Source organism: Dasypus novemcinctus, chromosome 16, assembly GCF_030445035.2.
Source record: "Dasypus novemcinctus isolate mDasNov1 chromosome 16, mDasNov1.1.hap2, whole genome shotgun sequence".
NCBI classification, from domain to species: Eukaryota; Metazoa; Chordata; class Mammalia; order Cingulata; family Dasypodidae; genus Dasypus; species Dasypus novemcinctus.
Genome location: NC_080688.1, coordinates 22,094,741 through 22,117,948, shown reverse-complemented (window position 1 = coordinate 22,117,948; position 23,208 = coordinate 22,094,741). Strand labels below are relative to the sequence as shown.

Sequence of the window (23,208 nt, the reverse complement as noted above, 5' to 3'; positions counted from 1 at the left end):
AAGAGGGAGTATTTAGGGGACAATGGAGTGATTTAACTTGATCTTACAATGATGAATATAGGCCATGTTAAATTTCTTCAAAAATTTATAAAAGTGTATGGTCTAAAATGTAAACCATAATGTAAACCATTGACCATGGTTAGCAGCTATGTTTTAGTATATATGTACATCAGTTGTAACAAATGCGCCATCCATATGTAAAAAGGTTATTGATAGGGAAGAGGGAAAAGGAGGAGGATGTTGGGTATATGGGAGTCCCCTATTTTTCCATATGTGGCTTTACTGTGACCTAAAATTTCTTAGAAGAAAAAATGGAAAAAAATAAGCCACTGGGGGAAGAAATGGAAGAAAACACCACTGCACATACACAACAATGGATATTACAGTGATGAAAGGCAAAATGTAAAAAAAAATTAATATTTTTCATTTTTTTATTACCCCAACTTTTAAACTTTATTTTAGTTTTAGTTTTTCTAAATTATTATGTACTTTTTTTCATTTTTTAAAGCTTTCATTATTACTTCATTTTCCTTGTAATCAAATTTGGCAATATTCTTGGCTTTCATTTTTGAAGATGTTTTGGATCACAGAAGGGTTACAACTATGGCAGGGGAGGATCATTTGTGTGGGGTGCCAGTGATCGGAGACAGATGGGAGGAAGTTCACCTGGGCATACATATAAAGTAAATAAATATGTTCAAATATTCATGGGGCCTTGCCACAATGGGTAGATTCACACAACAACCACAAGAATGTTGAATACCCATCCTGGGGAGCTCTGCCACATTCTCTAATGGAACAGCAAGAATCCCCCAAGTACAGGGGCAATGACAAGTGAAGAAGGATGGTCCATTGATGGGCCCTTGATATATTGATGACTATGCTTATGAGCCTTTTGCTCTTGAATTTGCAGCTTAGCCTAGTATTGTAGGGTGCCTAAGGTGCCTTGCCAGTGGGCCCTACTCTGGAGTTTGTGCACCCAAATGTGACAGAGTTAGACTCAGATGTGACTTCTCTACACATGCTTCTTCTGTCCCTTTTATTTGCACCTATAGTTGGTGCTTGAGTTGATAGTTGTATGTCCAAGAACCTTGAACCTCTGGGCTGTGCATGTGCCAGCTGGGCCCTGAATCTCACTGGAGTTGCAGCACTTTCTCTCCAGTTCATTGGACTCATCCAGGACAACCAACAAGGAGGTGAGGATGGACAACCACCCACCACACCAAGGAACCAAGGGAGTCTACAATTGCAAGCAAGAGAGTCCCATCCATCAGCCACATGAGATCAAAGTCCCTTCTCAATTAGAGGTGGGCATCACCATCCCATAATACTCAGGATTGGAGAATAAAATATGGACTAGAATGGACTTATTGGTAATCTACTGCAGACTTGTTGTGATTCTAGCAATGGAAGAAATTATGCCATTGATATGAAGACAGTAGCTAATGAAGGTTTTGAAGGCAGGAGAGGGAAAAAGAGGTGTAATATGGGGGCATTTTCAGGACTTGGAATTAATCTGAATGACATTGCAATAACAGATAATGGCTGTTATATATCCTACCATAACCTACAGAATTGAGTGGGAGAGAGTCTCAACTACAATGTAAACTATAATCTATGCTTAGTGGCAGTGCTCCAAAATGTGTAGATCAATTACAATGAATATACCACACTAATGAAACAAATTATTTAGGTGGGGAACTGTGGGAAGTGTAGGGATTGGTGTATATGGGAAGCCCTTATATTTTTTATGTAATTTAAGTATGTTTTAAAAGTAAACAAAAAATATATTAAAGATAGAAAATAATGAATAAATGGAAAAAATGTACTGGATGTTAATTTAAAAAAAGAATTTAATTTGTATTTACCTTTTCTCCTTTATGGTCAAGGTCTTTTTCCAGGACATTGCTAATTGGCACTTGGCAATATTCCTTTGATGCCAAACTGTAAATCATAATGTAAACCTTTGACTATGTTCAGTAACAATGCTTCAGTATTTGTATATCAATGGTAACAAATATAACATCTGTATGGAAAATGTTATTAATAAGTGGGAGGGAAAAAAGGGAAGGCATTGTGTATATGGGTATAAGGGAAGAAATTGTAGTGAGTACTGTCCATTATTTAATTTTTTTTCTATTTCTTTAAATTTTTTGTTTTATATTTTGTATGTGATTTTTTAAACTGTCATTATTATTTCATTTTCTTATTATTTTTATTTGGCTATATTCTAGGCTTCATCTTTGGAGAGGATTTGGATCTCAAAAGGGCCACAACTGTCGCAGGCAAGGAACATTGGTGTGGGGTGTCAGTGATGGGGGGATGTATGGGAAGCGGCTCATCTGGAGCATACCTATAAAGCATATAAATGTGTTCAAGTGTTCATGGAGCATAGTCACAGATGGATGGAGTTCCACACAATGAATGAAAGAATATCAAATTCCCATCCTGGGGAATCCTGCTACTTTCTCTAATGGGATGGCATGAATCCTTTGAGTAAGGGACGGTTCCTAGTCAATGAGGATAGACCACAGTTCCGGGCCATTGATATATATGCTTGTACTTATGAACTTTTCTTTTGAAATTGAAACTTAGCTTATAATTATATGCTGCCTAAGAGTTACCTTCTGAGGGACTCCTTGTTGCTCAAATGTGCCTTCTCTCTAAACCAAACTCAGCATATAAACACACTACCTAGCCCTTTCTCTTACGAGCCCTTTTAGATAAATTTTCTATGATTCACCCACATTGCCTAAATTTTCAAAAATTTTACCATCTTACTGATTGTAATACTTTCTTATCAATTTGCATTCTAATATATCGGTACTTTTGTACCCATTGAATCCAAAAAAATTTTTGACTTCTGTCTTCTATTCTTAATCACCATAAACAGAGTTTTGTCTAATTTACCAGGATTTTTTTCAAATATCAAATTTGATTTTTTTTTCAGGTACCAGGGCTGGGGATTGAATCTAGGACCTCATACGCTGGAAGCCAGTGCTCAATCACTGAGCCACACTAGCTCTCCTAAATTGGTTTATTCATTTGTTTTACTTGGTTTGAGTGTGTGTGTGTGTGTGTGTTTGGAGGCACCAGTGGGAAGCAGGCACTCAACAGCTTGAGCCATATTCATTCCCCTGATCGTTCTATAATATTTCAATTTCATTCTTATTAATATTATTATTGTACTGTCCTTGCCTTTATTCTGCAGTTTCTTTCTTAATTTCCTAGCATGGACACTTAATTCATTAATTTTGAGGATTTCTTTTCTCCTAATGTAAGTATTCATTGATATAAATATCCATTCAAAAAGCACTTTCCTGCATCTCATAGGTTTTCTTTTTTTTTTATTTTTTATTTTTTTTAAGATTCAAAGTAACTGACACAAATTTTATTGTTTACATAATGATAGTTCTGGACAAAGTGAAGACAATGATGACAATGACAACACAATTTCCCCCATAATCTGGATTTGGGGATTATAATTTAAGTATGCAAAAATAAAGCAAGTTTAGTGCTCAGAAACAATTTTCTAAAGTTTAATATAACAAGGCACATAAATTTTAATTCAAAAAAAGCCAATGACTGTGAAATGCAGATAAATAAAACCAATTTGACAACACTTTTATAATCAAGCCTAACTAACAGTATACTAAAAAATATATATACAATGCAATACTATTTTAGAAAAAAAGGTGCCTTGGTGAAAATGATTCTGAAAATATTCACTTGATGCACATTATGTACAAAACTTTCTATATAAAAAATTAAACTATTTTCAATGAAATTCCATGTTCACATTCCATCTGAAAACTGTACTTGAAAGTCTACCTAATGGTTGATCTGGAATCATGGCTAAGGCAGTTCTCCTTCAAAGGGCTCACTTCTTTTACCCACTCCACTTCTAATACTAATATAGACAAATTTTATACAGATGCACAACCTGACATGTCTATAAGTTACAACCTGGAGTTTTGTTCACTGTTAAAACAGGAGATAGTTTATAGTTGCTACAAAGAATATTTTTTCTTAAAATATAGTTTCTCTATTCCATATTAAACACATAAGACATTAGGAGGCTGATAAGCCACTCCATTTGGTGTCAATATCAATAGCCCTATAACAAAGGAGTCTGCATTGGTAGAGCTATAAAAGCTTCCACTAAAGTAATAGTGCATCCTTCACCTGCAAAGAATCAATTTGGCTTCCTAGCACTCTACTCCCAGAACGCCTTCCGCCCAGGCTAAGATGAACCTGAGGGCCCATCTCAGATATGAAAAACACTTCATATAAGCAATATGAGGGTATACGGGATAATAAAAGTTGTTGAAATCTGTTTGACCAGTCTTACAATATCCCTCATTTGGAGTACTGCTAAAAGGTAATGTGGGAACAAAAATGGAAAAGGCTGGGGCAATGATGTTGAGTCTGTCACATACTAATAACTATTACAACAAATCTTCAAGCAAACAACTGCAATGACCTGGTACCTCTATAGCTCGTTTCACAAGCACTGAGGATTTGAAGCTTAAAAGGTGAAAAACTGAATAAATACCCTTAGAAAAGGGGAACAGTCTGAGGCAAGAGCAGCCTGTAAATATATGTTTTATATGTACACTCAATTTCGTGTATTTTTCTGTGTATATTTACAAACATATTCACAAGATGCCCTGCAGTGTAGATCAAATGGCCTTTGTCAGGAACAAAGTGATTCTAGTACAGACCTAGAGCTCATACCGTCTGTATAAGAAATGAATGTGCGTATATTCACATAGTGTAAACCTTATTAACAAAACCACTGCTATCAATACCAGGATAAATAGGAGGTTTTACTAGTCAATCAATGACGTAATCAGAACATTTCATACACTGAGACTCAAAATAACAAAAAATATACAACTGGGTTTTTTTTTGTTTTAATTATTTATTTATTTTTAAAACTTACATTCAGAAAATATGAGGTCCCATTCAAATCCACCGCCCCCACCCCCCACTCCCCCCACAGCAACACTCTCTCCCATCATCGTGACACATCCATTGCACCTGGTAAGTACATCTGTGAGCATCACTGCACCCCATAGTCAATGGTCCACATCATAGCCCACACTCTCCCACGTTCCATCCAGTGGGCCCTGGGGGGATCTATAATGTCCCGTAATTGTCCGTGAAGCACCACCCAGGACAACTCCATGTCCTGAAAACGCCTCCACATCTCATCTCTTCCTCCCATTCCCCAAACCCAGCAGCGACCATGGCTACCCTTCCCACACCCATTCCACATTTTCTCTGTGGACATTGGATTGGTTGTGTCCATTCCACATCTATGTCAAGTGGGGGCTTAGATTCCACATGGATACTGGATGCACTCCTCCTGCTTTCAGTGGTAGACACTCTAGGCTCCATGGTGTGGTGGTTGACCTTCTTCAACTCGATGTTAGCTGAGTAGGGTAAGTCCAATAAATCAAAGTGTAGGAGCTGAAGTCTGTTGAGGCTCTGGGCCTGGGTGTCATATTATCAGTCCAGAGATTCAAATCCCCTAAATATATCTAAAACCCCAGCACCAACTACAATTCCAATAAAGTAACAAGCAAGTCTTGTGAAAAGAGATCCCCTCTGAGTCCAATTCCATCACGCAGAAACACCAGCTCCAAAGAAGGGCCATCTGCCATGGCAGTGAACCCCATCTGCCATGACCATAGAACCCGTGGTTCACTTTATTCCTCAAAAGAACCAATACCTGGGGTTGTATCTACTTTATCTGTCTCTTAGACTCTGCTCAGTTGTGCATAAGGGCATTCCTTCTGACAACCTCCAGACTCTTTTTTAGAGACTCATAGCCTTATATTCACATTTCTCCTTTCCATTTCCCCCTTACATTAGGTCAAACAGCATTTTGAAGTCATGTTATTATATGTAGACAGGGATATTCTGCTGATCCGTATTGAAACTTTAATTCAAGGTCATTTTCTAGTTGCATCTTCAGCTGGTATGTGGTAGTGATCCCTCGGTGCCAGGGAGGCTCATCCCCGGGTGTCATGTCCCACGCTGGGGGGAATGCACTGCATCTACATGCTGATTTAGGCTGTGAGAGTGGCCACATTTGAGGAACATGAAGGCTGTCAGGAGGAAACTCCCAGGCACAGTGCTACTCTAGGCCTTATTCTTATTGCAGGTGTATAGGCTCAAAAAATAGCCATTAGTATCAGGAGCCCACTGTTGGGTCCTCCTTCCTTCCTGGTTCTTGCCGTACAACTGGGTTTTAAATTCACAAGAAAAAAGCAAATCATCATGGCAAATATGAACAATATTCAAATTCCAGAGTAGGCAAAAATAGCAAAACTTTATAAATCTCCTGGGATGCAATTGAATTACCGCATCAATTTTAGAAAAATAGACTCAGAATGAACGATGCTGCTATGAATTCTCTTAACACATCAACCCATATGTTTATCTTTTTCCCCTTTTGTTTCCAGCTGGAGGTTTCTTCAACTGAAGGAGCTGTCCTCCCGTTCCAAAACCCGCAGAGGCAGGATTGGATACCCCAAATGTCAAACCAGCTGAAGCCGTGATGCCAGGATTGCCGAAGTCAAACCCAGATGTACTTGAGCTGCCAAAGCCTGCACTAAGACTTCCTGAGGGTTTATTTGTTGTTCCAAATCCAAATGTGGAGGCCCCTGTGTTGTTGCTTCCAAAACCAGAGCTAGTTCCAAATCCTCCGAGGTTTGAAGAACCTAAGCCATTTGATTGCATGCCAGTGCCAACAACTGAGCTGAATGGCATTCCAAAACTAACTCCCAGAGATGGCTGTGGCCCTGTAGCAGGCTGTTGCTGCTGTGTAAGTGTTGCAGCCATGGCAACGGCTGCTGCATTTGGCATGTTGCTGAAAGGAGTGGGTCTGGTAGTAACTCTAGGAGCATTCTGCCACTTCTTGGCTTCTGCTCGCCTGGCTTCAAACACATCTACAGCATCTCCCAAGAGCATTTTCCTGTAGCCAAGGTACTGCTCTTTGAGCACCTTTACATTTTCATGGATAGACTGAAGATGTGCAGCTAAAGCTACAAATGTTTGATAAATTTTCTGCATAGCCATTGACAAATCTTGAGGAGTTATATGTGAATTATTTGCTTGAGTGGCAAGATGGTTTTCTAGTTCTTCAATTTGCTGTCTGCGCTGCTGAAGCTGTACCTCAAACTGCTGAGCCAAGATTCTGAAGTAGTCAGCAGGAGCTGTATTTCCATTTTGAAGTCCAGGTGGTGTTTTCTGGGTTCTTAATGCTATTTGAGCATTCTTCGACTCCTGAGCAGTTTCTATTTTCAATCTGTCAATATTGAGAGTGTTTCTCTGTAATCCACTGGCAGCCAATGAGAGAAGCTGCTTTAGGGCTTTACTACCTTCTTGTACTTTAAGCATTGCTTTTGAAGACATTCTACTGATTTCTTCCTGGACTTGTTTTTGTTTCTTCACAAATTTCTGGAGAGTTTCCACATCCTGGCAGATGAAAGGAGGTAGATTTTCATCCTTCATTGCTTTACTGTGCTCTGGTCTTGTTCCTGTTTTATCACTCCTTTTATCTGATGAGCTACTGAAATCTATACCACCAAGGCTTTCATTGGCTGCAGGTGAAGTAGCTGCAGTAGTTCCCAGCGTTCTGCCTAGAGCATTCTGTCCAAGTCGTGATGTTGCAGTGTTTGCACTCTGGAAAAGCGAACCTCCCAATCCAGCTAAGGCTCCCCCTAAGGAAGGCCTGTTGATGCAGTGGTGGTTGTGGTTGTTGTCCCACCCAAACTGTTTAGAGTAAATCCTGTAGAAGCTGCTGGAGTTGATGTCAGAGCAGATGAAAGAGTGAGACCACTAGCGGAGGAAGAAGTAACAGGTAGAGCAAATGTTGTGGCAGAGGCTGCAGTTTACTGAATCCTAAACTGAAACCTGTTGTAGATGCAGATGAAGTGGCTGGTGTTCCCAGAGTTAATCCTGTGGTTGTAGTTGTTGCTATTCCTGTATTTGTTCCTCCTAAAGTGAACCCAGTGGCAGGTTTAGGTCCAAACAGCCCAGTTCCAAAACCACCAGGAGAAGCAGATGTAATTGCTGGGGTTGCAGTACTTCCAAATGTTCCAAAAGTGAGCCCCGCACAAGGATTGCTAGACGCCCCCTTCCCGAACGAGGAGCCTCCGGCCGTGCCGCCCCCGCCGGTGGCCACGGTGGTGGAGCCGAGCGTCCCGGCGCCGAAGGTGAAGCCGGCAGACGTGGCTGCAGCCGTGCCCCGGGCCGTGCGCAAGCTGAGGGTCTCGGGGCGCTCCTGTCGCCTCAGAGCCGCGGCGGCCGGGAAGCATCGCCCTCTCCCAGGCCCGGCCAGGCGGGAAGCCTCATAGGTTTGATTTTGCAGTAGATCGGTGATCATTCAGTTCCATCACTAAATCATTCCATTTTTAACCCATGGGTTATTTAGTCGGGTGTTATTTTAATTCTAAAATACGTATATGTTTTTATGTTTTTGGTAGTGATTTCTAGATTGATTGTTTCTGGTGTAGAGAACATGACTTGCATAATACCAGTATTTAGATACTCGTTCAGGATTTCAACCTCCTCCATAAGCTTTTTCAGCAACAGCTTCTTTGCTTTGCAGACTCAATCACCTCTCCTCCACCTGCTCTTTCATTGTCCAAAAATGTGCCACTGTTGTGGAATTAGAGAGAAGTTCAATTATTTGAGTATAGAGAGGCCAGGACTCAGGAATGATTTTGAGAAGGAAAAATGGTTTATTGACGGCCGGCCGGACTCGGGAAATTCTGTTTGAATCCCAAGCCCCGAACAAGATTTTCAAACGTCTTTTATACAGAGAGGAAAGGCCAAATGGTCCCTTTGTTTCAGTTCTCAACAGGCTTCAATTAGCATATATCTCTTCCACATCTTAGGTAAGCTTTTAGCATATTTACTTTTTGCATTTCCCCTAAATACTTAAAGTTTATAGCCCTTGCATTGTAAAACATTTCCTGGGACTGGAGCCGCTGCCACTGTCCCTAAGGGCAGAACTGCAGCCTCTTAAGGTTCGACACCCACAAGTCAAACAACTTAGTTATCTCTGAAGAGACAAAGAGCCTTCCACCCATAGCCCACATCACCACATGGTATGATACTATGAACAACTGTATGCCAAAACCTAGACAATGTAGAGGAGATGCACAAATTCCTAGAAATGCACAAACCACCTACACTGAAACTAGAAGAAATAGAAGACCTCAAAGAATGAATCACAAGAGAAGAGATTGAAAAATAAAATCTCCCCAAGATGAAAAGCCTAGGACCAGATGGCTTCACAGGTGAATTTTACCAAGCATTCAAAGACGATATAATACCAATCTTGCTCAGTCTCTACCAAGTAATTGAACAGGAAAGAATGCTACCAATTTCATCCTATGAAGCCGACATTACCATTATATGAAAACTAGGTAAATATACTACATGAAGAGAAAATTACAGAGCGACAACTCTAATGAAAATAGATGCAAAAATTCGCAATGAAATTATATTGCAAACAGAATTCAAAGCACATTAAAATAATTACACACCATTAGCAAGTAGTTTTATCCCAGGCATGCAAAGGTGGTTAACACAAGAAAATCAATTAGTGTAATAAACCACATCGATAAATTGAAGAAAAATCACATGATCCTCTTGACAGGTGCAGAAAAGACATTTGACAAAATACAGCAGCTTTTCTTGATAAAAATGCTCCAAAAGTTAGAAATAAAAGGAAGCTTTCTTAATAGGTTAAAGTGCGTACATGAAAAATATACAGCTAGCATTGTATTCAAGGGTGAAAGACTGAAAGCTTTCCCGCTGAGATCAGAAACAAGATAAGGATGACCACTGTCACCAGTTTTTCAATATTGTGCTAGATGTTCTAACTAGATCAATTAGATTAGATAAAGAAATAAAAGGCACTCAAATAGGAAAAGAAGTAAAACTTTCACTATTTGTTGATAATATGATCCTTACCTAGAATCTACTGAAAAATCCACAAGAAAGCTACTAGAACTAATAGACAATTTCAGCAAAGTGGTAGGATACAAGATTAATATACAAAAAATCAAGTGTTTCTATACACTACTGATGTGCAATCTGAGAAGCACAGCAAGAAAAGAAAAAATAGATAAATGGGACCTCCTCAAAATTCAACACTTTTGCACCTCACAGGACTTTGTCACAAGGAAGAAAGGCAGTTGATTAAATGGGAAAATATATTTGGTGATCACATATCTGATACAGGTTTAATAGCCATGATATGCAAAGAAAGCAAACAACTCAACAATGAAAAGAGAAACTATCCAATTAAAAAAATGGGCTAAAGATTTGAAAAGACAATTGTCCAAAGAAAAAATACAAAGGAGGAAGAAACACATGAAAAAATGTTCAATATCACTAGCAATTAGGGAAATGCAAATTAAACTACAATGAGATATCATTTCATACGTATTAGGTATGCCACTACTAAAGTGTAGGAAATTGTAAATGTAATAGTGGATTTGGAGATATAGAAATGCTTATTCACTGTTGGTGGGAATGTAGAATGGTACAGCCACTGTGGAGAACTGTTTGGTAGTTCCTAAGGAATTTGAATATAGATTTGCCATGTGACTCAGCAATATCCTTACTAGATATACACTCAGGAGAACTGAGAGCAGTGACTCAAATAGACACCTGCACACTGATGTTCATAGAGGTGTTATTCACAATTGCCAAGAGTTGGAAACACAGATGTCCATCAACTGGTAAATGGATACACAAACAGTGGTGTATACACATGATGGAATATTATGCAGCAGTAAGAAGAAATGAAGTCATGAGGCACATGGCAATATGGATGAACGTGGAGGACATTATGATGAGTCAAGCAAGCTAGACACAAAAGGACAAATACTGTATGATGGCACTATTATGAACTACATATATTGTGTAAACTCAAGGACTTAATAATTAAAATATAGGTCATCAGAAAATAGAATGAAGTTAGAGAGTGGAAAGTTGAGAGGTTTAATCTGTGCAGAATTTGTAAAAGTGTTGTAAATCTTTGAAAATGAATAGAAATGATGAAGTATATCATGATGTTGATAACAAGCAGTGCTTTTGTATGGGTATGACAGTGGTTTAAAGGGATAGTCTAAGGTGAAGCATATTACTAGAAGGAAAGTTAAAAACTAACATGGTACTGTATTACAGTAAAACCTCATATAAGACAAAAATGCAGGTGATATGCATATATAAGACTGTTTTTACAATATATAAATACAAATAGAGAGAAGGAAAATGAATAGTAGCTATGGATGGCAGGGGAAGCATAGATTGAGAGGCAATGAATTTTACTAGTTTGTTTTTTGTTAATAATATTATTGGAATAATGAAAGTGCTCCAAGAATGCGTAATGTGATGAACACATAAATATGTGATTACACCAAGTACCATTAATTGTTCACTTTGGATGGATTTATGCTTTATTAATATGTACCAATAAAACTGATTTGTTAAAGAATGCAAACACTACTAAATAGATCAGAAGCATATAAACATCTTAGGTGATCAATATTTGAAAAGGTATGGTAACTTAAGGTCATAGTATCCAAATGGTAGATTGCTATAATCAACTTATCTCATGCTATTAGCAGAATTTATACTTGTACAGAATAAAATTTGTCCAGAATTGTCTGAACTTTTCTGTAGGACCCTAGATAAAAATTGCAAGCTATGTTTAAATAGATTTAATAAATATGAAGAAGTTTAATTTTCATATTATCCTTAATATCATTTAAATACCTAAATAATATATTATGTAGAGGTTCATTTTTAGTTCAGTGTTGTTGAAAACATGGTTGTTCTATAATTCAATGCACTATGGGGCATTTTAACATGAATTTAAGAACTACTGTGATTTTCTCTGTTCATAATATAAAAATAAAACTTGATTTTAACACTGCACATTCATAATTTTACCTTCAAGTTAATAAAAAATTTTTTTTGTAGTTAGGCAAAAAAATAATACTTTCAATAGTCATTTTTAATATTCTTCCCCTCAAATGTTTATTCCTCACCCTTCCACCATTTCACCTACCATGTTTGATCACCTGTTAAATTTTCATTCCAATTTAGTATTTTTAAAAGATTTTAAAAATTTATTTATTTCTCCCTCCCCTTTGTTGTTTGTTCTAGCTGAGTCTGGTGTGTGCTTATCTTCCTTTTAAGAGGCAGTAGGAACAGAACCTGGGACAACCCATGTGGGAGGGAGGCACCGAAACAATTGAGCCACCTTGCCTCCATACTTTGTGGTTCTCTTCTTATATTTCCCTCCTTGTGTCTCTTGTTGCCTCAGCTTGCCATGCCAGCCACTTGCATCAGCCCATCACATCAGTGTGTCACATCAGCTTGCTGCCTTGCTCATCTTCTTTAGGAGCCACCAGGAACAGAATCTGGGACCTGCCATGTGGTAGGTGGGTGCTCAATCTTGAGTCACATCCACTTCCTAATTTAGCATTTTGTTTTTTCTTTATATTCAATAATTTTCATATTACTTTTCTAAATCATTAGCTCACCTTTGCTTCTTGACTGTCATTAATTCCATGTGTGTATGTTATTGTATACTGTTCTCTTGCACCCACGATTCTGATAAATACTGCTTACACCTGGAGGCAGACACCTCTGGCATTTCCTACAGACTCAGGATCTTGTGTACGAACTACCAATTTCCTGAAGGTTCAGACTGCAATACCACTCACTATTTATCCCATACCGAGCCTGCCACCATCCTGGCATCTACTACCTCTCTCAGTGGTGATTTCCTGAGGATCACACTTGTACACAGTGCCCTCTCCTCACTGTGTCCTTCTGCAGTCTATTCCCGATTACTTTTTCTCTTCCTTGGAGTTCTCAGTTTCTGCTCCAACAAAGGTTTCCCTATGAAATTATATCTTTACTCATTTGAGTATCTTTTGATATCATAAGTACTATATTAAAGTGTTGGGTCAAAGAATGGAGAATATAAAATAATATAGATCCACTCTTTTTTTTTTTGTTTGTTTGTTTTTTTGTTTTTTAAAGATTTATTTATTTATTTAATTTCCCCCCCTCCCCTGGTTGTCTGTTCTTGGTGTCTATTTGCTGCGTCTTGTTTCTTTGTCCGCTTCTGTTGTCATCAGTGGCACGGGAAGTGTGGGCGGCGCCATTCCTGGGCAGGCTGCTCTTTCTTTTCACGCTGGGCGGCTTTCCTCATGGGCGCACTCCTTGCGCGTGGGGCTCCCCACGCAGGGGACACCCTTGCGTAGCACGGCACTCCTTGCGCGCATCAGCGCTGCACATGGCCAGCTCCACACGGGTCAAGGAGGCCCGGGGATTGAACCGCGGACCTCCCATATGGTAGACGGACGCCCTAACCACTGGGCCAAAGTCCGTTTCCCCGGTCTTTTGAATTAGAAGTGTTCTAGTAATATATTTAGGCATGTTTATTGCATTGTTTAAAATTGTGGTAAAATATATACCTCAAAAGTTACCTTAATCATTTTTTTCTTCTTTATTTTCTTTTAAATGCTACATTAAAAAAAAATGAGGTCACTGTACACTTCCAACCCCCCTCACCCCACTCCTCCTACATCAATATCCTCTTCCATCATTGTGGCTCATTCACTGACTGACCTGGTGAATACATTTTGGAGCACTGCTGCACCACATGTACAGTGGTCTAGGTTGTAGTCTACACTCTCCCCCAGTCCACCCCATGGGTCATGGCAGGACACACAATGTCCAGCTTCTGTCCCTGCAGCACCACCCAGGACAACTCCAAATCCTGAAATTGCCCCCACATCATATCTCTTCTTCCCTCTCCCTACCATCAGCAGCTACTGTGGCCACTTTCTCCACATCAATGCTACAATTTCTTCTATTACTAATCACAATAGTTCCCCAGCAGAAACACCAGTCAGTCCACTATAATCCATACTCTATTCCTCCATCCTATGGACTCTGGGATGGTTATGCCCAGTCTATATCAAGAGGGGGCTTAGATTCCACATGGATGATGGATGCAATTCTCCTACTTGCAGTTGTAGGTACTCTTGGCTCCCTGGTATGGTGGTTGATCTTCTTCACCTCCAGGGTAAGTCCAATAAATCAGAAGGTAGGAGTTGCAAGTCTGTTTAGGCTCAGGGCCTGGCTGTCACATGGACTGTCCAGAGATTCAGGTCTCCTGAGTATACACCAACCCCAATACCAACCACAGGTCTGGTAAAAGTAACAGAAGAGGCATGTGTAGAAAGGTCATATCTGAGCCCAACTCCATCACACTCAGGAACACAAACTCCAAAGTAGGGCCAAGTGACAAGGCACTGAACTCGAGTCATCTGCCATGACCATAGAACCTGTGGGTTTCTGTAGCCCTCAGGAGAATCAGTACTTGGGTTTCTATCTACTCTGGCTATCTCTGGTACCCTGCTTAGGCCTGCATAAGCCTGACCCCTCTGATGACCTCCCAACTCTTTTTTGGAGACTCATAAACATATAAAATCACTTGTCCTTTCCATTTCCCCTTTTTATCCACAGTCAGAAAGCAGTTTTTAACACCTGATATTACATGTAGGCTGAGATATTCTGCCGGTCTGAGTTGACCTCTTTATTCAAGGTCCTTTTCTAGTTACATCATCAGCTGGTGCTTGGTAGTAATCCCTTGGCTCATCCCTGGGAGTCATGTCCCACACTGGGGAGAAGGCAATGCATCTACACGCTGAGTTTGGCTTAGAGAGTGACCACATTTGAGCAACATGGAGGTTCTTAGGCACCCTGCAGCTCTAGGCTTAGTTCATATTTCAGGCACACAGGTTCATAATCATAGCCATCAGTATCAAGGGCTCATTGTTGGACCATCCATCTTTATTGGTCTTTGCCATTGCACTTGGGGGATTGTTGCTGTTTCCTTTAAATGAAAATACTGTTACATTATATATGCTTTCAGTATAGTGTAATTTTCATCACTATTTCCTGAATAGTTTCATCATTCCAAACAGAAACTCAAACCTATTGAGCCCTAACGCACCATTCTGTCCCTCCATCTTTACTAATGTATCTCCTCTCTGTAATTCTGAATTTGCTTATTCTAGGTATTTCATTTCAGAAAAATCATGCAATCATTGTCTTTTGTGTCTGGTTTATTTCACTCAATATGACGTCTTCAAAGTTCATCAGTGTTGTAGCATGTATCTGCTGAATAACATTTCATTATATGGCATGGCAATTCCAATTTGGTGAATCCAAAGAGATTATGTTTTTAAATTTATCCATTCCTGTGGGTGTGAGACCCTTTAATTTTATTACATTAGTAGAAGGCTTTGATCATCCCATCATTCGTTACATTAGTTTTGATTGGACTATGTCAATGAGGCATGACAGAGGTTGGGTCTCTGCCCCACTTGCTGAGATTTATATAAATGGGGTCAAAGAGAAAGAGACACATTCACTAGGGAGCTTTGCCATTTTGACTGAGCTGCATGAGAGAGAGTACTCAAGGACTGGCTAACAGCTAAAGCTGAAGCACAAATCCCCAAAGAAGTTGGGCCCATGGAGCAGCTTATGACTACAAAGACATTAAGTATGGAGGGAAAGGCAGAGACCTCAACAGAGGACAACTACCACCTTGTTTCACCACTTTCCAGGACACCGCAATTACTAGTACTTGACTTTCAGTGAGAAAGCATCTCTGATGGTTCCTTGATTGGGACATTTCATAGACTTGAAGTTGTAAGTTTTCACCCTAATAAATTTCCCATTAAAATATCTCACACAATATGGCCACCTTGCATCAGTAGCCCTGTGGCAAACTAAGATATATATGGATATATGACATTTTGTTCACCCATTCATTTGTTGATGGACTGTTGGGTTGCCTTTTCTATTTTGCTATTGTGAATTGTGGTACTATGAACATGGGCATACAAATATCTGAGACTTCTTTCAACTCTTTTGGGTATCTACTTAGGAATGGCATTGCCAGGTGATATAGTTATTCTCAGTTTAGCTTTCTGAGAGATCACCAAATGATTTTCCAGTGACTACAGCATTGTACATTCCTAGTCCTACCAACAATGTACTAAGCTTCTTAGTTCTTCACATTCTTGTTAAATTCTGTTTTTTTAAAAATAATAGCCATCCTAGTGGGTGGGAAGTGTCATCTCACTATAGTTTAATTTGATTTATCTAAAGGTTAATGACGTTGAGTGTATTTTATTACACTTATTGGCATATTATCTTCTTTTGAGAATTGTCTATTAAAATCCTTGGCCCTTTTTTCATTGGGTTGTTGTCTTTTTGTTGTTGAGTTGAAGGATTACTTTATGTATTCTGGATATTAAACCCTCATCAGATATATAGTTCCAAATGTTTTCTCCCATTCTGTATGTTGTCTTTTAGTTACTGATAATGTCCATTGGGGAAATAAAGTTTTCAATTTTGATAAAGCCCATTTAGCTATTTTTTCCTTTGTTGTGTGTTTTTGGTGTAATTGATAAAAGTCCATTACCTAATACAATGTACTTAACATATTTACCTATGTTTTCTTTAAGAATTTTATAACATTAGCTCTTACATTTAGGCCATTGCTCAATTTTAAATTAATTATTTAATATTGTGACAGGTAGGGATCCAAAATCATTATTTTCCATGTGTATTTTTAGTACCAAGCATACAAGTACCACACCAATTTTGGGGAACTTCTCAGAATGCGACTTTCCCACAAATTTAGTACAGACCATTTGGAGCAGTAAAGGGACCCAGTAAAGGGAGTGCCACACTGTGATTAATTTGGGGAAAGTACAATTTATGAGAATGAGATCAGATTCATTCCACGTTTCCCAAGTCTCCATTGTATTGGTGGTGTGATTTTGGAATCTTCCCCCTGCACATGTTAGGTTTCCAACACATAGGGAGGATTTGAGGCATACACTTGCAGCACAATATTTTCCTATGACAGAAGTTTGCAAGGGCCACATACCATCTCAGGGGATGGCTGGGAGGCCAGTTTTGTTATATGGTTGGCTGTAATTTTATTCTCTAGTTTCCCAGGGCCATTGGTCTCCCATATTAGGTCCTCCACATATATAGCATGGTGAGACATTTAAGGTTCTCCCTACTACCTGAGCTAGGTTTATAAAGAGGTGTATTGTTATTTGCAGAATGGAAAACGGTCTTTCCATTTCTTCACAGAAGGAGTGGAACACAGAGTGGGCTTTACTTGTGAGTGGGTGTTCCCGATTCCCAACCCAGATGTAGGCTCCTGGGTCTACTTCTTTCTGTAAGTGTGGAGGCCCATTTGGACTCCCTGGGTCTGCCATGATTCAGGGCTAAGGATGGTGAGGTTTAAGGGGTTACACTGACCATGTAAACAGTTGGTGCTGTTCCTTTGGTGAGGACAGCTGTTTGTCTAGTTGTGTCTGTGGCCAGGTGGCCCAGGTGACACAGGACCAGTAGGGGTAGTAGTATTCACCTATGTATTTGCACCAGAAGCACCCACCTTGGGCTGCACTTTTCACTTTTGGAGCAAAAAATACTTGTTATGAGTATATTCCTGCTCCCAGCTGAGCCCTCCACAGTCGGCATTCCATGGCATCTGGAGTCTATAACCTGACATGCATCAAATAAGAGGGCTACTCGTTCGTTCCAGCTAGTGACTGGGGTGGAGTTAAGTAGCTCCCTATCTTGATTAAATGGTCTTATTTCCCATGAATAGGAGACTGTTGGGGGCTTGGTGTCATAGCAGGTTATTTGGCCAGATATTTTACAGACACTATAGGAGATTCCCTGAAACTGGCTGGTGGTTATGTGGCCCTTGCAGGTAGGTAGAATGGCTATGATGTATTGATGTAGTATTGACTTGGACCCCATTTACACTTCTTGGATACATGGGTCACACTCTGTGGTGCCGACCTGGGACCAGGGGAGGGTCAGGGCTAGGAGTAGGGAAAATAACCAAAGGGACATTGTAACTGGGATTAAACTGGATTCCTATTCTTCAGCTATACATAGACCAATCAGCTTCTGGGTGTGATTGGAGCAGAGCTTGGTGTTGCGTCCTCAACCTTTGATTATTAGTGGACAGGGGAGCTTCTGGGATGTGACTGGAGCAGGGTTTGGAATTTTGTTCTTTTGCAAGATGAGTTTGGTTGAGTTTTGGGTGTTTGGAATACAGGTCCAGGACTCTGGGGCAGCTCGCCTGACCCTGCTATGGTGTATCTACAGTGTGACTTCAGCTACTTTAACTGCAGTGGGAGTAGATAAAATGACACGATAGGGTCCTTGCCATCAAGGAGTTAGTGGAGCTGACTTCCAGTCTTTGACCCAAACTGCATCTCTCTATTCGTATGGGTATATGGAGCTGCTTAAGCTAATAGGGGCCCTTTCTTTGACCCAGTGATGAAGGTTATGTAGGGTTTTTCCTATGCTGATCATTTGCAGAGCTATTGATAAGTTTTCTCTTTCTCTGAGATCCCCTTCTATAGCTCAGATTAAGGGGGTGGGGTGGGGGGGGGGCTTCCAAAGAGGATTTCATAAGGGGTTAGGCTTAGCTTTTGGCTTGGGCTGGCTCGAACTTGGAGGAGGGCACTCAGGAGTACTTGCACTTATGTTAGCCCAGTTTCTTGGCAAATCTTGGCAATGTAAGTCTTTATTGAATGGTTCATTCACTCTAATTTTCCTGATCTTTGAGGATGGTAAGCAGTGTGCTGTTTCCATCAGATATGCAGTGCTCTGGCAATCTTTTGAGTAATTTCAGAGACAAAGGTGGGTCCGTTATTGGAGCCAATTGAGAGGGGTAGCCCAAATCAAGGAATGATTTCCCTGAGCAGAGCTTTGGCCACCTTCTTCAGCCTTTTTAGTCCAAGTGGGGAAGGCTTCCATCCAGCAGGAAAAGGTGCAAACGAGGGCAAGGAGGTGGTTGTAGCCTCCAGATTATGACATTTCAGTGAACTCAACTACTAGATCTTCAAGAGGCATATTCCTGATTTGTTGTACTCCTGGGGCACCCATGGGTCCCTGGCGAGGGTTATTCTTTGCACATGTCATGCACCAGTGGCATACGGCATGGGTGATTGGGGCTAGAATTGGGATGTAAAAGAATCTTTCTAACACTTCTTTAAGATGGGTTTTTCTCAAGTGTGTGTTTTCATGGTAGTCCTGAACTACAGTTGTGGCTAATATTTGGGGCACAACTATTATGTGTTCAGGCAATATCCACCACCCATTTGCTCCTTGTGTTCTGCTCTCAGAAAGTATCCACTCTCTCTCGGCTTGAGTATATTTTGGTTCCTGGTGATTCAGAGGCTGTGGGATGAGAGCAAGCAGTGTATACTGGAGTTTCTGATAATTAAGAGGCTGGGGAATGAGGGCAGCTGCCAGGTCCTCAGATAGAGATCCCTCCCATGCCACTCTTTTTGCTCCAGCATTTGCCCTTCAATTTCCTTGAGCGATGGTCCTGTGGCTTGTCTGGTGTCCCTTGTAGAGCATCACAGCCACTTTGATGGGCTACCAAACTGTTCTGGTAGTTCCAGAATCTATGTGCCAATTTAATGTCCTTTCCTCCTGAGTCAATGAATTCTTTTTGTTTGTATAAGGCTCCATGTGCATGCAGGGTAAGGAAGGCATATTTGGAGTTTGTGTAAATGTTAACCTTGGCCCCAGCCACAAGTTGAAAGACTTGGGTGAGGGCAATGAGTTTGGCTTTTTGTGCTGATGTGTTATCCAGGAGATGCTGGGTCTCCTCTGTGGTTTTGGAGGTCACCACAGCATGTCCTGCTTGCTGATCACCGCCCTGAACAAAGCTACTCCCATCTGTGAAGAAATCCATGTCAGGATTTGGTAGTGGCTGGTATTGGAGGTCTGGCCTGCAGAATACACCTCTTGCAATGTCTCCATGCAGTTATGGGTTGGAACTCCTGGCTCAACAGGTAGCAGGGTAGCCGGATTCAGGGTTTTTAGGAGTTCCATTTGGATGGATGGATTTTCATATAATAGGGTTTGATATTTAACCAGGTGGCTGTTAGTAAGCCAGTGTGTTCCTTTGGTTTGTAAGATTGTGACTACTGCATGCAGAATCTGAACAATCATTGGCTGCCCAAGGGTTAATTTTTATTTATTTTTTTTAATTTATTTTTTATTTTTTATTTTTATTTTTTAAATATTTATTTATTATTATTTTTAATTACATTAAAAAATATATATGAGGTCCCATTCAACCCCACCGCCCCCGCCCCCCACTCCCCCCACAGCAACACTCTCTCCCATCATCGTGATACATCCATTGCACCTGGTAAGTTCATCTCTGAGCATCACTGCACCCCATAGTCAATGGTCCACATCATAGCCCAGACTCTCTCACGTTCCATCCAGTGGGCCCTGGGGGGATCTACAGTGTCCCGTAATTGTCCGTGAAGCACTATCCAGGACAACTCCACGTCCCGAAAACGCCTCCACATCTCATCTCTTCCTCCCGTTCCCCACACCCAGCAGCCCCCATGGCTACCGTTCCCACACCCATTCCACATTTTCTCTGTGGACATTGGATTGGTTGTGTCCATTGCACACCTATGTCAAGTGAGGGCTTAGATTGCACATGGGTACTGGATGCACTCTTCCGGCTTCCAGTTGTAGACACTCTAGGCTCCATGTTGTGGTGGTTGACCTTCTTCAACTCCATGTTAGCTGAGTGGAGTAAGTCCAATAAGTCAAAGTGTAGGAGCTGAAGTCTGTTGAGGCTCTGGGCCTGGGTGTCATATTATCAGTCCAGAGATTCAAATCCCCTACATATATCTTAAACCCAGCACCAACTACAATTCCAATAAAGTAGCATGCAAGTCTTGTGAAAAGAGATCCCCTCTGAGTCCATTTCCATCACGCAGAAACACCAGCTCCAAAGAAGGGCCATCTGTCATGGCAGTGAACCCCTTCTGCCATGACCATAGAACCCGTGGGTCTCTTTATCCCTCAAAAGAACCAATACCTGGGGTTGTATCTACCTTATCTGTCTCTTAGACTCTGTTCAGTTGTACATAGGGGTATTCCTTCTGACAACCTCCAGACTCTTTTTTAGAGACTCACAGCCTTATAATCTCATTTCTCCTTTCCATTTCCCCCTTACATTAGGTCAAACCGCTTCCCGAAGTCATGTTATTATATGTAGACAGGTATATTCTGCTGTTCCGCATTGAATCTTTAATTCAAGGTCATTTTCTAGTTGCTTCTTCAGCTGGTATGTGGTAGTGATCCCTCGGTGCCAGGGAGGCTCATCCCCGGGTGTCGTGTCCCACGCTGGGGGGAGTGCATCACATCTACACGCTGAGTTTGGCTGTGAGAGTGGCCACATTTGAGTAACATGAAGGCTGTCAGGAGGAAACCCCCAGGCACAATGCTACTCTAGGTCTTGTTCTTATTGCAGGTGCATAGGCTCAAAAGTGTAGCCATTAGTATCAAGAGCCCACTGTTGGGCCCTCCTTCCTTCCTGGTTCTTGCCGTTGCACCTGGAGGATTGCCGCTGCTCTCCCAGGGCCCACAACAGTGACCCCCCGGCCAGGAGCCCAGTACCCCCCCAGCTGTTGTTTTTAATTGTTTCCACTATGAGTATATATAGACATTACCATATACCCTGGGCATATGCCCTGTATAACTCCCTGTCAACCATATATATCCTGTCAATAACATCCCATATCAGTATTCCTCCGCTGCCATTGTTGAACCACTCTGTCATCCAAAACTTCCCGTAAAGTGAGTCCCAACATAATGCCAGCTTCAGAAGAGCCTTGGATCACCAAAATTCATATATACGATATACAGTATTTCCCCAGATCCACCATAAAACCTTTTCCCTTCCACAGCAATAATCTTTTAACTTATTCATATCATATTTCCTGAAACTGATGTACAGATTCTGAAACTATAGTTTTCAAACAAGGTAACATTTGTGCTTACTATGTGGTCCATACTTTAGGTTGTACAGTTTTCTAAATTTTTTAGTTATCCTATGTTTTGTCTTATGATTTTCATTATTATTCTGTCGTCCCCTATATGTTTTTGGTGTAATATTAGCTGTTTAATATTCATCCTCGTGTACTCTCACATAACTCCTCTTTTGCCCCCTTATTTACCTTTGTTCCATCCATTGCACGTCCATTTTCCCCTCCCCTTAGGGCCCACAACGCCTGCCAATCTAATGCCCTGGGAGCCGTCCTTTCTCACGAGAGATACAGTTCTCTCTATTCGACGGCATTAGTCTTCCCCAGGATATGGGTCCACCCCACCCAATGGTAGAACCCACCTTGGCAAAATGAGCCTTCAGCTATTCCCTCCGGAGTCCGTCCCGCATCAGACCATACCCCCTGAGCGTCCTAACCAGGTAACCCTCCTACTTATACTTTGATACGTTTTACTCAACATTTAGTTCTCAATGAACTTCTGGCACTCTCCCATGTTTGTATGTTGCCCCTCCCTCCCACCTATTTCTTGGACCATATTACCCCTCTTCCCATCCCCAGCCCCCCTCAAACCCAGAAAAACCCACCCGAAGGTAACCCCTTGCCCCCATTTTGTCCCTTCTTTGTGCTCATACTTACCCCCAGCTCATCACAGATTCCACCCCTACAGACATTAACTCACATCCTTCCTCCACCCCCCGATTTCCAGTAAGCCACTTTTCCAGACTCTAGCTCTCTGAGGCAGTTAACTTATTTCATATCATTGAGGTCATATAGTATTTGTCCTTCAATGCCTGGGTTGCTTCACTCAACATAAGATTCTCAAGGTTCATCCATGTTATCACGTGCGATTGTAGTGTATTGGTTCTTACAGCTGAGTAGTATTCCATTGTGTGTATATACCACATTTTATTGATCCACTCATCTGTTGATGGACTTTTGGATTGATTCCAACTTTTGGCGATGGTGAACAATGCTGCTATGAACATTGGTGTACATATATCGGTTTGTGTCCTTGTTTTCAGATCTGATGGGTATATACCCAGCAGTGGTATTGCTGGGACATATGGCAAATCTATGGATAATTTTTTGAGAAACTGCCAAACTGTCCTCCAGAATGGTTGGATCCTTCTGCATTCCCACCAGCAATGGATGAGTGTTCCCCTTTCTCCACATCCTCTCCAGCATTTGTATTCTACTGTTTTTTTCATGGCTGCCAATC

General features: G+C 40.9%; 1 protein-coding gene and 1 pseudogene across 2 annotated transcripts in view; both read right to left on the bottom strand.

Annotated features, from left to right (window-relative positions):
- The window catches only part of LOC101413553 (zinc finger protein 596-like), a 148,350-nt gene that overhangs the window by 24,375 nt on the left and 100,767 nt on the right, over positions 1-23,208 (bottom strand). The gene's annotated exons all lie outside the window — the stretch shown is intronic.
- On the bottom strand, positions 5,021-9,474 carry LOC131273646 (nucleoporin p58/p45 pseudogene; annotated as a pseudogene).